This window comes from Gorilla gorilla, chromosome 7 (assembly GCF_029281585.2).
Source record: "Gorilla gorilla gorilla isolate KB3781 chromosome 7, NHGRI_mGorGor1-v2.1_pri, whole genome shotgun sequence".
In the NCBI taxonomy this organism is placed as follows: domain Eukaryota; kingdom Metazoa; phylum Chordata; class Mammalia; order Primates; family Hominidae; genus Gorilla; species Gorilla gorilla.
Window position 1 is genome coordinate 69,142,810 of NC_073231.2, and position 16,397 is coordinate 69,159,206.

Here is a 16,397-nt window from a genome sequence, read left to right on the forward strand (position 1 = left end):
TGTCAAGAACAGCTAGCAGAAGAATGACACCTTGTAGATGTCTTATAACTGGGAAAATTCTGCTGCTTCTTTACACTGCCTATGTTTTTATAACCTTTTGAACATGGAAGAGATTCTTATTTATCCAATTTATTTGTATTCTATTGGTTTAGAAAAGCTTCATGAGAAGAAGAAATAGAGAGAAGGAGGGGTTAAGTAACTTGTCTATGAGTCCCCTGGCAAGAGAGCAATAGAAATGAAATTAAAATTCACAACTTTCTAACTGCAAAGCCCATGCTCTACTCAGTATGCTACTAGGCCTTCTTATTTGTGATACTCTAAAACAAAGAATAGCTTTAGAATCATGTAGAGATGCTGTTTTATGATAGTCTTAAATGAAAACATATCATGTAGAGAAGAAAATGACAACTTTATGGCTAAGCACTGATAAATGTTTCTAAGTTTAAAGGCATTTATTTTATTCACTCAACAGTATCTATTATCTATTGTGGGCTACCAGTTGGCTGGTTTTGTATTTGGATCCGAATGCACATGCCCCTGCTATGATACAACTGATGGTCTGACATTGTGGGGCAGTCAGGTAGCCAACACCCAACTGTAATATGTCTGTAATAGAAAAAATTCCTATGTATAGTAAGTGCTATAAGGAGAAGAGACCTATGAGAGATGATGACTGGAGGTTCAATATGTAAAATCTTCCTATGCTGCATTTAGATTAATCCACTGAGTGAACACACTGAAAGTTAAGAATCTTCAGTGAGGCTAGACCCATGTGGGTGTGTTTGTCTTCTTGTCATAATATTCTCATGATAGAGTTAGCAATTTTATCAACTTGGCTGAACTCACCATACTCAGGCCAAGCTAGCCCTTCTAACTTTAGAATTGAGATCATAACTTTACACTTGTGCTTCTCCCATCTGGTTTCTTTCCAGTAACTGATGCTGGAACACACATATTTTTATCACAGTATCTCTGTTTGGGATGATGTAAGAACATAAGAAAGTAAGGACTGCAGGGTTTATTCTTTGTTTTACAATAAAGCAATGATTATCAAAGTGCAATGTACAAAAACATTTCCTGGAATGCTTGTGGACATGCAAATTCCTAGCCCTCTTCCCCAGGGATCCTAATTTAGGACTTCTCAGGATGGGCCCAAATATCTGCATTTGATTATTATTATTTTTTTCTTTGAGACAGAGCCTTGCTCTGTCGCCCAGGCTGGAATGCAGGGGCACGATCTTGGCTCACTGCAACCTCTCCCTCCCGGGTTCAAGCAATTCTCCTGCCTCAGCCTCCTGAGTTGCTGGGATTACAGGTGCCTGCCACCATGCCCAGCTAATTTTTGTATTTTTAGTAGAGACAGGGTTTTGCCATGTTGGCCAGGATGGTCTCAATCTCCTGACCTTGTGATCCACCCACCTCGGCCTCCCAAAGTGTTGGGATTACAGGCATGAACCGCCATGGCCGGGCTATTGAGTATCTTCTAATGAGTATTTCTGGGTGAAGCCTTTCACCACTGTCTACTGAAACATGTATATGATAGATAATCAAATATTTTATCCATTGATTAAATTGTGAATATGATAAAATGTTATCAAATATTTTCATTAGAGATAGTTGCCATTTAAAAAATTCAAGGAGTGTGACAAACTGATAAAATCTATTGGGGTTTGGCCACTTTTTGGAGTTACAGTACACAATTATTGATGAACACTAATTATTGATGAATAATCCACTTCTTCACTTGGCAGAAACCATGGATAATATTAATTTGTTTCTAAATATTTTTTATTAGAAAACCATAATAAAATAGTAATTATGTTGTTAATTGCAAGCCTCATTTTATACTAGCTGCTTTATATACATTATCTATATTCCTTTCTTTCATGCTTTGTGGTAGGTGTTACTATGTTCATTTTACAGATGAGGAAATTGAGGTTCATGGCTGTAATGTAATTTACCCAAATTGAGGCTGATAGTAAAGAGCAGAGTCAGGGTTCCACAGAGTTTGATCTGTTAACTGCTGGACTATATGGTTTCTCATGATAGCATTCAGGAAAAGTACTTCCCTGGAATACGGATGGTAGATCATTTAAACAGTAAGTTGTGTGTACATGTGGTTGGTGTGTGTGTGTGTGTGTGTGTGTTTGTGTGTGTGTGTGTGTGTGACAGAGAGAGAGAGAGAGACAGAGAGACAGACAGAGAGTGTGTGTGAGAGAGAGAGAGAGAGAGAGATTTCTGTCTAGAAAATGAGTTAAGCAATGAGACACTTACCATTCCTGAGACTTCAGAGGAATTTGTTAGTCCAGTTAAGTGAAGACCCAAAGGTCTTTACTAATTCATTGTAAAAGCAAAAGAAATAAGGACACATTTTTTAAAAAATAAAGTTAAATTTTTCATGAAGAATATTAAAAATTTTGACCATATGGCTCTTATACGAACATAGCATCACAAAGTGAAATCAAGCATCTGGTGATTCTATTTCCTTGGGTTGCCTTTATAGTAAATTGCACAGAAACTCCACTGTTTTCTTACAGTTTAAAAAAATGCCAACCACATTGCTTCTCTATTGTAAAAGAGAGGGTTTTCTCAAAAACAGTTGGCATTTTTGTATTAAACAGAGCTTGCTAAGAGGTTTACTTAATAAAAAATCCAGAAATGTTATGTATTGCTGGAGCCTAAGAGCTAGAGGGTAAGATCAAGGATCTGTTATCAGACCCTGAATTTCACCCGCTGCAGCACAACCAAGTGGTGCCTGGCAGAGCTCTGTGACTTGCCAGGGTGCCTCCGCCTTCCAGTTTCTGGATGACACTGATAAGAGTAATACATTTGGGAAACAGGCTCAAATTCAATTGTGGACAACACAATCATGCTTATAAAAAAGATGATTGAGCCCTGGAGGAACAGCAATAGCTAATAAATGCCAAGGACAAAAGGTTAGACTATACCACAAAAATAAAATAAATGCATGCCACTATTTAAATAGCAACAACAGAAATACGAAGATCTGATTCTAGGGCTGACACTCCTCACTCATCTGCCTTCTGGAAGGAAGGCCTAATTGAAAAGCAAGGTGAAAAGAACCTTGAGAAGAAAGTCAAAAGGGAGGGGTTGGGGGGTATTTCTGGTCCTTCCAATTGTTTTGTGAAGTGTGGCAAGTTATTTAACTCCTTAAACCTTAAGTTTACTAACATTTCCTCTGATGTTTTTTTTTTTGAAAATTTCAAAGCTACCCAAATCTCAAAAGAAGGGCGTGATAATTGCTTTGTACCTTTTACATAAATTCACTAGTTAACATTTTGCCCCATTCACGTTTCTCTGTCTCCCCACACTCATCTATGTGTGTTTATTCTAATTTGGCCAAATCGCTTCCAAATTATATACTACGCTTTATTCCTAGGTAAGCTATATAGATATAGGTGCAGTTTGTAGAGTGTTTAACTAAATATCACATATAATTAGTTAATGTACGTATTAATATTATTGTTAAATGGCATTAAATTATATGTTCTATTTATTTCATGCTAGTAGATAAAATGCAATTGATTTTTGTATATTGATATTGTATCCAGTGACCTTACTAAATTAATTCTCACTTATTCTACTCATTTGCTTATATCCTTTGGGTTTTTGTAATTACACAATCATGTCCTTTGGAAATAAACAGTTTTCCTTTCCAGTCTGTGTACAGTCTCAGGGGACAGCACGTGATATTAGCTGTAGTTTTTTTTGTAAAGCTTGTACTGAGAAGATAGTGGCATATGATGAACTAGTGATCGATTTGTGGCAAAACCACTGATAAGAGTTAGGTCATTTTGTCTTTGCTCTTACCAAATTCAAAACTAAATGCATTATTCTCACTTTTGCTGTTCAACAATCAACCTTATCACTAGTGGCTAATAGACTAATTTATCTCCACAAACTTGGCACTGCAGCATAAATTGCACTGAACTTCACCAACATGAGACCAATTCTTCTGCCTATTGACCTGATCTGATCCTAGAGGTAGTTCTCCTAGGGCAATTTCCACAAGCAATAGGGCCTGAGCACTGAATACAGTGCTAGCTTATTGGAAAATGGTCATGGTAAAGCAATGTAAGAAGGACTCTGGCTGATCTCTTCCTAATACATTTCTCTTCCTCGTTATCCTACAAAACAAAATCACAACATCAGGAGAATAAAACCAAGTTAAGTGGTCTTGTCTATTTTTCAAACTTTTATACTCGATCATGGCAGAAACATTTTGAGTGGCTATAGGGTGAGTGAGAAGAATCCGGGCAGATCAGAGCAAACTTCCAATTGGTAAATAGTTGACTTTAAAATCTACTGGAAGACTTATTTTTTTTTTCTCTATGCCTGTACATTGTTAAGTTTTGAATATTACTCTTAATCTCTTGACTTTGTCTGTATATAATACTATTTTGCTGTATATAATAAAGGAGCATTTAAGATACAGTACTCCTATGGAATCAATTCAAAGGTGACTAACTGGAATTTTTTTTATGTTTTTATTTTTGAGACAAAGTCTCTCTTTGTCGTTGAGGCTGGAGTACGGTAGCAGATCTCAGCTCACTACAATCTCTGCCTCTGGGGTTTAAGTGATTCTCCTGCCTCAGCCTCCCAACTAGCTGGGATTACAGGCATGCAGCACCACACCTAGCCAATTTTTTGTATTTTTAGTAGAGATGAGGTTTTACTATGTTGGCCAGCTGGTCTCAAACTCCTGACCTCAGGTGATCCACCCGCCTCGGCCTCCCAAAGTGCTGAGATTACAGGCATGAGCCACCAGGCCTGGTCTGCATTTTCATTGTCCAAAGAATATTTCATCTGTGAAACAGATCAATAATGAGATTTTTTCTAAAGTCAATAAAATGTTTAATCAAAAATAAAAACTAAAATAAAAACATAATTAAAAAGAAATAGCATTAATGTATGCACAATTTGCAATACTAAATATATTACAGACTCCTCCCCCAACTAGAAATATAAAATTAAAAATTATAAGAGGATTTTCTCTTTACTGTAAACATGTTATGTGTGAAGTGTTGTGGTAGGTGCTTTACAATGACTAAATACGTGACCTTGAGTAAATTGTTTTACTCCTTGGATCACAGTTTCTTCACCTACAAAGCTAAGAGATTATGTCTTCTAGTATTAAACATTTACCCAATTTCCAAAAGAATAAAAGATTCAGCTCTAGAGAAGATTTAAAAGGAAAATTGTTATAATTACAGGTTAAAAAACACAGTATGTTTAACGGGAAAGTTTCAAGTCTCTTAACAGGTGTGTTATTTGCCGACTTTCCTCTTCAAGCTGAAAAGGCTGTTTTCACATTCATGAGAAAATGACAAACCAAGGCTGGGGTCTGTGTTGGTACTGCAACTACTGCCGTTTTTTTCCTCGAGCGTGTCTTGTCTGAAGGGCTGAAGACACAGTTACCAGCCAAAGAGGTTTCTCTTTTCTTAAAGCATGTTGTTTGACACAGAAATTTTACTAGTTTTTCTTTATAAATCCCTTAAAAATTAATGATGAAATGTTTGCACCCATATTAATTTTTTCATCCTCTTATTCATTGTTCTTCACTTGTGTGTCCTGTTTGTAGAAGAAAAAGGAAAGTATATAAGTAGGAAATGTATGAGCACTAAATCAAATTTGGAATTTCTACCCATTTGTAATTTTTTATTATGTTGTTTAAATGTGATTTTTGACATAGTTTTTAAGCATACTAAAACATTTTAGTAAGACCACATGAAATTATTATAACAGCACAAGTATAAACATAATGATAGCTTTTAGAATCTTCTACCTGGGTGAGAGCTCAAGTTCTGACTTTCATTAGCTGTATGATGTTAGTTTCCATATCTATAAAAGAGGATAATCATAGCTCATATAATTAATGTAATGATTAAACAAAATAATACATGTAAAATATAGTGTGAGGAACGCAAAGAAGTTATATTGATTTTCTAGGGCTGCTGTAAAAAAAATCACCAAAGCCTTGGTGTCTTAAATCGAAAGAAATGGATTCTCTCACAATTCTAGAGACCAGAAGCCTGAAAGGAAGGTGTGGGCAGGACTGCCTTCCCTCCAGAGGCTCTGGGAGAGAAACTTCTCCTTGCCTCTTTTAGCATCCAGGCCCTGCTGGCATCCTTTGGTGTTTCTTGCCTTGAGTCCACATCACTCCAATCTCTGCCTCTATCTCTCACTAAGAATTGCTTTCTATTCAGTGTCTGTAGAGTCTCTCTTTTACATGGATAGTTGTGATTGGATTAAGGGCCCACTCTGAATAATCCCATTTCAAGATCCTTAATTTAATCACATCCCCGAAGATCCCTTTTCCTTATCAGATAAAATTTACAGATTCCAGGAATTATGACCTGATATTTTTGGGTGGCCATTATTCAGCCTACTACAGAAAGGTAAAAGTTTATTATCATTAGTTATGATTGGTGGTGGTAGTAATAGTAGTAATGAGAGTAATTATAGTAGTTGTACTGTAAGAGTGACATATATTTAGACACCCTAATTTTGAGTTGCAAAAAGAAGAATGATGCATGAAAAAGGCTACACTTTATGTGACTTTGGAAACTAACACCATAAAAGCAAACATTATATGAAGCCCAAGATGTCATACCATCTAAGAATCAAATATTCAATATTTTACAGTGCTCTTCTTGATATTAAAAAATAGGCAAAAAGTAAAAAGAAAGAAGCTAATATTGTTGAGTCCCTTCTCTGTGTCTAACTATAAATTCTAATAATAAATATTAAAAATAAAGTCAATATTATGGAGACACTATTTTAAGTGTTTTTCATTTACTTGTGATTTAATAAACCCCATGAAGCACTATCATGATGCTTATTTTATAGCTGAGGAGACTGATGCACAGAGAAGTCAGTTAACTTTGTCAGTCTTGCAGAAAAATGCAGTGGTAGATCTTTCCTTGACACAGGGGCTCTGGCTACAAAGTTCATGCTCCTAGCCACTCCATAATACTGCCCCTCATGTACTACCGTCTCTTTGTGATTTGGGGAAATTTTAACTTCTGCATTGTAAAATGATGACTCACATTTTTCTACATAATGCAAATACAGAACCTGCTGTATTTTCCAAAAGGCTTGCACAGTGCTCAGTTGAATTGTTTAGTTTCTCTCTGCCTCGTTTTGGGGAACTCCCAGAACACATAGGTGAAGCTTCAGTAGCACAATTACCATCACTCACCTTCTCTGAGAAGTTCTCTTCACCTTCATTTCCCCCTTGGCCCAACTTCTTGTCATGTGTCGGTATTTTGATACTGGCCAGAAATAGAGAGAAATTTCTGGGGTGGATGCCAGGAAAATTTGGCTTATAAAAACTCTATGTTGCCGTTCTCTGATTGGCACATCCAAGATATTTCTTGGCTCTAAGGTGTGGGCTTTACTAATTGGGCCATGAAGTCTCCTTAGAGACTTCTTATCATTTGCCTTTGCCTCAATTTATGTTACTCAGAATTCATAGACCCTGTATAAGGGATGATACATCCTGGCTTCCAAAAAGAAAGCTCCAAAATGGTGAAAACACCCAAGAGCATACATTTCTCTTAAAAGTACGTTGTATCCTTTTTACAGCATATCTATGTGCTGAAGTACCAGTAGGAATAGACATTTGCACTCCCAGGCCATCGGCTCTCTCTCCACTCCTGCTGCACTGAATAAACCGTCCTGGCCCCTTTCTACAACCACCTGTGCCCTGGATCATTTCCTTTCTCTCCCAGGCAGTGGCAGATTCTTGCGATTGTCCCCTATCTCTCCTAATCATCGGTTTGTCATTTTCTTTTGTACTTTTCACACAAACATACTGACATTTAATAATTTCTGTAACATGTCTTCCTTTGATCTGACACCTCTTTCCCTCTCTCTTGCTATCTCCCTATTTTCCTGCTCCCCTTAGGAGCAAGGCTCCTAGAAGTGCTGTCATTTCTCATTCTATCTGTGTGCTTTCCTCCCTTCCTCTCTTAAACCTACCCAGGTCAGTCTGGAGCACTACCACGCCACTGAAAGGTAACCGTTGGCTGCCATGGAAGTGCCCCATCTCGTGGGTATTCTTCAGTGCTTGTTTTGCTTGCCCAATCAGCAATATCTGACACGGGGTCAACTCCTCCTTTTTGAAATATTTTCCTTAATTGCACTTTGTGTTATCACTTGTATTAGTTGGCTACGGCTATCACAACAAAATGCCACAGACCAGGTGGCTTTAAAAACAGAAGTGTATTTTCTCACAGTCCTGGAGTATGGAAGTCCAAGATCATGGTGCCAGCAGGTCTGGTTTCTCCCGAGGCTTCTCTCCTTGGTGTGTAAATGTCATCTCTCCCTGCATCCTCACTGGCCTTTTCTCTGCACACAGATATCCTGCTGTCTCTTCCTCTCCTTATAAGGACACCAGTGTCACTGGATCAGGGCAGTGTCCTTAAGACTTCACTTAACATTAATTCCTTCTTGAGGGGCCCTACCTGCAAATTTAGTCACATGAGGGGTTAGGGCATCAACATACCCATTTCGGGGAACACAGTTCATCCCATAACACAGTCCTTTCCTTGGTATCCTCCTAACTCATTGCTTGGCTCTTGTTTTCCTTTCCCTCTGTCTTTCCTCTTCTCAGTCTTTATGCTGCAGTGCCTCACAGCTCAGCACGCAGCCCTTTCCTTACACTCACCTTCAAGGTGAGCATGTCCAGCACCATGGTTTTCAACACTGGGCCCTCCACATTTATGTTTTCACTATGACTTTGAACTTCGATTTCACGTAACTGTCTGCACAACATCTGAGGCCTGTCAGCATCCCGAGCTCAGTATTTATAAAATCAAACTTTTGATTCATATATTTTACCAAATTTGCTCCTCATGTAAATTTCTCCATTTCAGGCTGTGTTACTTTTATTCTATCAGGTGGCCTGTAATATTAAAGTCGTTCTAATCTCCTCTCTTTACCTCAAACCCTACATCTATCAGCAAATGCACTTCATTCTGTCTTTAAATGTACTACAAATCTGATCTGTTCACCACCTCACTGCTATCAGCAGTCACTCTGGCTTCACTGCCTTTCACCTAAAGCCAAAGCTAATTAAATGGTCTCCCTGTCTCTTTTTACCAGCTCCTCAAGCAGCCGTGTGATCCTCTAAATAGATGTTATATGATCTCAATCATCTGCTCAACACCATCCGTTGATGGTATGATGGTTAATTTTAAATTAATCAGGGTGCAGGATGCCCAGATATGTGATTAGACACGATTTCTGAGTGTGTCTGAGAGGGTGTTTCTGGAAGAGATAAGCATGAATTGGTGGCCTGAGGACAGCAGATGGCTGTCCCTAGTGTGGGTGGGTGCTATCCTATCCACTGAGGGCCTGCATAGAACAAAAAGTCAGAGGGAGGAGGAATTTGCACTCTGCCTGAATGCTGAGCTGGGACATCCATCTTTTGCCCATGGCTCTCCTGGCTCTCAGGCTTCAAAACTGGAATCTGCACCAACAGCCGGCCAGCTCTCAGGCCTTCAGACTGTACCACGGGCTTTCCTGGGTCTTCATTTTGTAGAGGGCAGATCATGGGACTTCTCGGCTTCCACAACCATGTGAGGCAATTCCTGTGTAAATCTTCTCTTTTATATCTCCATGTATTTCCTATTGGTTCTGTTTCTCTGGAGAACCCTGACTGATTCAAAAGTCTTCTCTTCCACCTACGGATCCGTGTCCCCGCCATAACCTATGTGGCCGTCTACAATCAGCCTAGGGCCCTTTTCTGACGTGAGCTCCTAGACTCAGCCCCCTTCATGCTGCTGCTGATACTATAGGCTTTTATTTTTTTAAAAATATAAATATCGTCCCGGCGCGGTGACTCACGCCTGTAATCCCAGCACTTTGGGAGGCCGAGGCGGGTGGATCACGAGGTCAGGAGATCGAGACCATCCTGGCTAACACGGTGAAACCCCATCTCTACTAAAAATACAAAAAATTAGCCGGGCGCGGTGGCAGGAGCTTGTAGTCCCAGCTACTTGGGAGGCTGAGGCAGGAGAATGGCGTGAACCTGGGAGGTGGAGCTTGCAATGAGCTGAGATAGTGCCACTGCACTCCAGCCTGGGCGACAGAGTGAGACTCCGTCTCAAAACAAAAACAAAAACAAAAATAACCCATATATATATATATGTGTGTATATATATATGTATATATGTGTATATATGTATATATATGTATATATATGTGTGTATATATATGTATATATATATGTGTGTGTATATATATATATATATAAATGTGCCTTTGCTACAGGGTTTATATATTTGCCCTGATCTCCACCCAGACTATTAGAGACTGGCATAACTGTCTCCTTCACTTTATTTAGTTCTCTGATCAAATGTGATCTTTTTAAAATATTATAATTTTTTTATTTTACTTATTTAATTAATTAATTTATTTATTTTTTTGAGACGGAGTCTCATGCTGTTGCCCAGGCTGGAGTTCAGTGGCGCGATCTCGACTCACTGTAAGCTCCGCCTCCCAGGTTCACGCCATTCTCCTGCCTCAGCCTCCCCAGTAGCTGGAACTACAGGTGCCTGCCACCATGCCCGGCTAATTTTTTGTATTTTTAGTAGAGATGGGGTTTCACCACGTTGGCCAGTGATGATGAGCATTTTTTAACGTGTCTGTTGGCTGCATAATTGTCTTCTTTTGAGAAGTGTCTGTTCATATCCTTCACCCATTTTTTGATGGGGTTGTTTTTTTCTTGTAAATTTGTTTGAGTTCTTTCTAGATTCTGGCTATTAGCCCCTTGTCAGATGAGTAGATTGCAAAAATTTTCTCCCATTCTGTAGGTTGCCTGTTCACTCTGATGGTAGTTTCTTTTGCTGTGCAGAAGCTCTTGAGTTTAATTAGATCCCACTTGTCAATTTCGGCTTTTGTTGCCATTGCTTTTGGTGTTTTAGACGTGAAGTCCTTGCCCATGCCTATGTCCTGAATGGTAATGCCTAGGTTTTGTTCTAGGTTTTTATGGTTTTAGGTCTAACATTTAAGTCTTTAATCCATCTTGAATTAATTTTTGTATAAGGTGTAAGGAAGGGATCCAGTTTCAGCTTTCTACATATGGCAGGCCAGTTTTCCCAACACCATTTATTAAATAGGGAATCATTTCCCCGTTGCTTGTTTTTTTCAGGTTTGTCAAAGATCAGATGGTTGTAGATGTGTGGTATTATTTCTGAGGGCTCTGTTCTGTTCCATTGGTCTATATCTCTGTTTTGGTACCAGTACCATGCTGTTTTGGTTACTGTAGCCTTGTGGTATAGTTTGAAGTCAGGTAGGGTGATGCCTCCAGCTTTGTTCTTTTTGCTTAGGATTGTCTTGGCAATGTGGGCTCTTTTTTGGTTCCATATGAACTTTAAAGTAATTTTTTCCAATTCTGTGAAGAAAGTCATTGGTAGCTTGATGGGGATGTCATTGAATCTATAAATTACCTTTGGCAGTATGGCCATTTTCATGACATTGATTCTTCCTCTCCATGAGCATGGAATGTTCTTCCATTTGTTTGTGTCCTCTTTTATTTCATTGAGCAGTGGTTTGTAGTTCTCCTTGAAGAGGTCCTTCACATCCCTTGTAAGGTGGATTCCTAGGTATTTTATTCTCTTTGAAGCAATTGTGAATGGGAGTTGACTCATGATTTGGCTCTCTGTTTGCCTGTTATTGGTGTATAAGAATGCTTGTGATTTTTGCACGTTGATTTTGTATCCCGAGACTTTGCTGAAGTTGCTTATCAGCTTAAGGAGATTTTGGGCTGAGACAATGGGGTTTCTAAATATACAGTCATGTCATCTGCAGACAGGGAAAATATGACTTCCTCTTTTCCTAATTGAATACCCTTTATTTCTTTCTCCTGCCTGATTGCCCTGGCCAGAACTTCCAACGCTATGTTGAACAGGAGTGATGAGAGAGGGCATCCCTGTCTTGTGCCAGTTTTCAAAGGGAATGCTTCCAGTTTTTGCCCATTCAGTGTGATATTGGCTGTGGGTTTGTCATAAATAACTCTTATTATTTTGAGATATGTCCAATCAATACCTAATTTGTTGACAGTTTTTAGCCTGAAGGGCTGTTGAATTTTGTCAAAGGCCTTATCTGCATCTATTGAGATAATCATGTAGTTTTTGTCTTTGGTTCTGTTTATATGCTGGATTATGTTTATTGATTTGCATTTTTTTATTTTATTTTACTTTATTTTATATTATTATACTTTAAGTTTTAGGGTACATGTGCACAATGTGTGGGTTAGTTACACATGTATACATGTGCCCATGCTGGTGTGCTGCACCCATTAACTCATCATTTAGCATTAGGTATATCTCCCAATGCTATCCCTCCCCCCTCCCTCCACCCCACAACAGTCCCCAGAGTGTGATGTTCCCCTTCCTGTGTCCATGTGTTCTCATTGTTCAATTCCCACCTATGAGTGAGAACATGCGGTGTTTGGTTTTTTGTTCTTGCGATAGTTTACTGAGAATGATGGTTTCCAATTTCATCCATGTCCCTACACAGGACATGAACTCATCATTTTTTATGGCTGTATAGTATTCCATGGTGTATATGTGCCACATTTTCTTAATCCAGTCTATCATTGTTGGACATTTGGGTTGGTTCCAAGTCTTTGCTATTGTGAATAGAGCTGCAATAAACATACGTGTGCATGTCTCTTTATAGCAGCATGATTTATAGTCCTTTGGGTATATACCCAGTAATGGGATGGCTGGGTCAAATGGTATTTCTAGTTCTAGATCCCTGAGGAATCGCCACACTGACTTCCACAATGGTTGAACTAGTTTACAGTCCCACCAACAGTGTAAAAGTGTTCCTATTTCTCCACATCCTCTCCAGCACCTGTTGTTTCCTGACTTTTTAATGATTGCCATTCTAACTGGTATGAGATGGTATCTCATTGTGGTTTTGATTTGCATTTCTCTGATGGCCAGTGATGGTAAGCATTCTTTCATGTGTTTTTTGGCTGCATAAATGTCTTCTTTTGAGAAGTGTCTGTTCATGTCCTTCGCCCACTTTTTGATAGGGTTGTTTGTTTTTTTCTTGTAAATTTGTTTGAGTTCATTGTAGATTCTGGATATTAGCCCTCTGTCAGATGAGTAGGTTGCAAAAATTTTCTCCCATTTTGTAGGTTGCCTGTTCATTCTGATGGTAGTTTCTTTTGCTGTGCAGAAGCTCTTTGGTTTAATTAGGTCCCATTTGTCAATTTTGGCTTTTGTTGCCATTGCCTTTGGTGTTTTAAACATGAAGTCCTTGCCCATGCCTATGTCCTGAATGGTAATGCCTAGGTTTTGTTCTAGGGCTTTTATGGTTTTAGGTCTAACATTTAAGTCTTTAATCCATCTTGAATTAATTTTTGTATAAGGTGTAAGGAAGGGATCCAGTTTCAGCTTTCTACATATGGCTAGCCAGTTTTCCCAGCACCATTTATTAAATAGGGAATCCTTTCCCCATTGCTTGTTTTTGTCAGGTTTGTCAAAGATCAGATGGTTGTAGATATGCGGCGCTATTTCTGAGGGCTCTGTGCTGTTCCATTGATCTATATCTCTGTTTTGGTACCAGTACCATGCTGTTTTGGTTACTGTAGCCTAGTGGTATAGTTTGAAGTCAGGTAGCGTGATGCCTCCAGCTTTGTTCTTTTGGCTTAGGATTGACTTGGCGATGCAGGCTCTTTTTTGGTTCCATATGAATTTTAAAGTAGTTTTTTCCAATTCTGTGAAGAAAGTCCTTGGTAGCTTGATGGGGATGGCATTGAATGTATAAATTACCTTGGGCAGTATGGCCATTTTCACGATATTGATTCTTCCTACCCATGAGCATGGAATGTTCTTCCATTTCTTTGTGTCCTCTTTAATTTCACTGAGCAGTGGTTTGTAGTTCTCCTTGAAGAGGTCCTTCACGTCCCTTGTAAGGTGGATTCCTAGGTATTTTATTCTCTTTGAAGCAATTGTGAATGGGAGTTCACTTATGATTTGGCTCTCTGTTTGTCTGTTATTGGTGTATAAGAATGCTTGTGATTTTTGTACATTGATTTTGTATCCTGAGATTTTGCTGAAGTTGCTTATCAGCTTAAGGAGAATTTGGGCTGAGACAATGGGGTTTTCTAGATATACAATCATGTCATCTGCAAACAGGGACAATTTGAGTTCCTCTTTTCCTAATTGAATACGCTTTATTTCCTTCTCCTGCCTAATTGCCCTGGCCAGAACTTCCAACACTATGTTGAATAGGAGTGGTGAGAGAGGGCATCCCTGTCTTGTGCCAGTTTTCAAAGGGAATGCTTCCAGTTTTTGCCCATTCAGTGTGATATTGGCTGTGGGTTTGTCATAGATAGCTCTTATTATTTTGAGATATGTCCCATCAATACCTAATCTATTGAGAGTTTTTAGCATGAAGGGTTGTTGAATTTTGTCAAAGGCCTTATCTGCATCTATTGAAATAATCATGTGGTTTTTGTCTTTGGTTCTGTTTCTATGCTGGATTACATTTATTGATTTGCATATATTGAGCCAGCCTTCCATCCCAGGGATGAAGCCCACTTGATCATGGTGGATAAGCTTTTTGATGTGCTGCTGGATTCGGTTTGCCAGTATTTTATTGAGGATTTTTGCATCGATGTTCATCAAGTATATTGGTCTAAAATTCTCTTTTTTGGTTGTGTCTCTTCCTGGCTTTGGTATCAGGATGATGCTGGCCTCATAAAATGAGTTAGGGAGGATTCCCACTTTTTCTATTGATTGGAATAGTTTCAGAAGGAATGGTACCAGTTCCTCCTTGTACCTCTGGTAGAATTCGGCTGTGAATCCATCTGGTCCTGGACTCTTTTTGGTTGGTAAGCTATTGATTATTGCCACAATTTCAGCTCCTGTTATTGGTCTATTCAGAGATTCAACTTCTTCCTGGTTTAGTCTTGGGAGAGTGTATGTGTCAAGGAATTTATCCATTTCTTCTAGATTTTCTAGTTTATTTGCATAGAAGTGTTTGTAGTATTCTCTGATGGTAATTTGTATTTGTGTGGGATCGGTGGTGATCCCCTTTATCATTTTTTAATGCGTCTATTTGATTCTTCTCTCTTTTCTTCTTTATTAGTCTTGCTAGTGGTCTATCAATTTTGTTTATCTTTTCAAAAAACCAGCTCCTGGATTCGTTGATGTTTTTGAAGGGTTTTTTGTGTCTCTATCTCCTTCAGTTCTGCTCTGATTTTAGTTATTTCTTGCCTTCTGCTAGCTTTTGAATGTGTTTGCTCGTGCTTTTCTAGTTCTTTTAATTGTGATGTTAGGGTGTGAGTTTTAGATCTTTCTTGCTTTCTCTTGTGGGCATTTAGTGCTATAAATTTCCCTGTACACACTGCTTTAAATGTGTCCCAGAGATTCTGGTATGTTGTGTCTTTGTTCTCCTTGGTTTCAAAGAACATCTTTATTTCTGCCTTCATTTCATTATGTACCCAGTAGTCATTCAGGAGCAGGTTGTTCAGTCTCCATGTAGTTGAGCGGTTTTGAGCGAGTTTCTTAATCCTGAGTTCTAGTTTGATTGTACTGTCATCTGAGAGACAGTTTGTTGTAATTTCTGTTCTTTTACATTTGCTGAGGAGTGGTTTACTTCCAACTATGTGTTCAATTTTGGAATAAGTGTGATGTGGTGCTGAGATGAATGTATATTCTGTTGATTTGGGGTGGAGAGTTCTGTAGATGTCTATTAGGTCTGCTTGGTGCAGAGCTGAGTTCAATTCCTGGATATCCTTGTTAACTTTCTGTCTCGTTGATCTGTCTAATGTTGACAGTGGGGTGTTAAAGTCTCCCGTTATTATTGTGTGGGAGTCTAAGTCTCTTTGTAGGTCTCTAAGTACTTGCTTTATGAATCTGGGTGCTCCTGTATTGGGTGCATATATATTTAGGATAGTTAGCTCTTCTTGTTGAATTGATCCCTTTACCATTATGTAATGGCCTTCTTTGTCTCTTTTAATCTTTGTTGGTTTAAAGTCTGTTTTATCAGAGACTAGGATTGCAACCCCTGCCCTTTGTTGTTTTCTATTTGCTTGGTAGATCTTCCTCTATACCTTTATTTTGAGCCTACGTGTGTCTCTGCACGTGAGATGGGTCTCCTGAATATAGCACACTGATGGGTCTTGACTCTTTATCCAATTTGCCAGTCTGTGTCTTTTAATTGGAGCATTTAGCCCATTTACATTTAAAGTTAATATTGTTATGTGTGAATTTGATCCTGTCATTATGATGTTAGCTGGTTATTTTGGTCGTTAGTTGGTGCAGTTTCTTCCTAGCCTCGATGGTCTTTACAATTTGGCATGTTTTTGCAGTGGCTGGTGCCGGTTGTTCCTTTCCATGTTTAGTGCT

General features: G+C 38.8%; 1 protein-coding gene across 1 annotated transcript in view; it reads left to right on the plus strand.

The window, feature by feature from the left end:
• The window catches only part of PXDNL (peroxidasin like), a 508,880-nt gene that overhangs the window by 162,664 nt on the left and 329,819 nt on the right, over nt 1-16,397 (plus strand). The window lies entirely within an intron of this gene.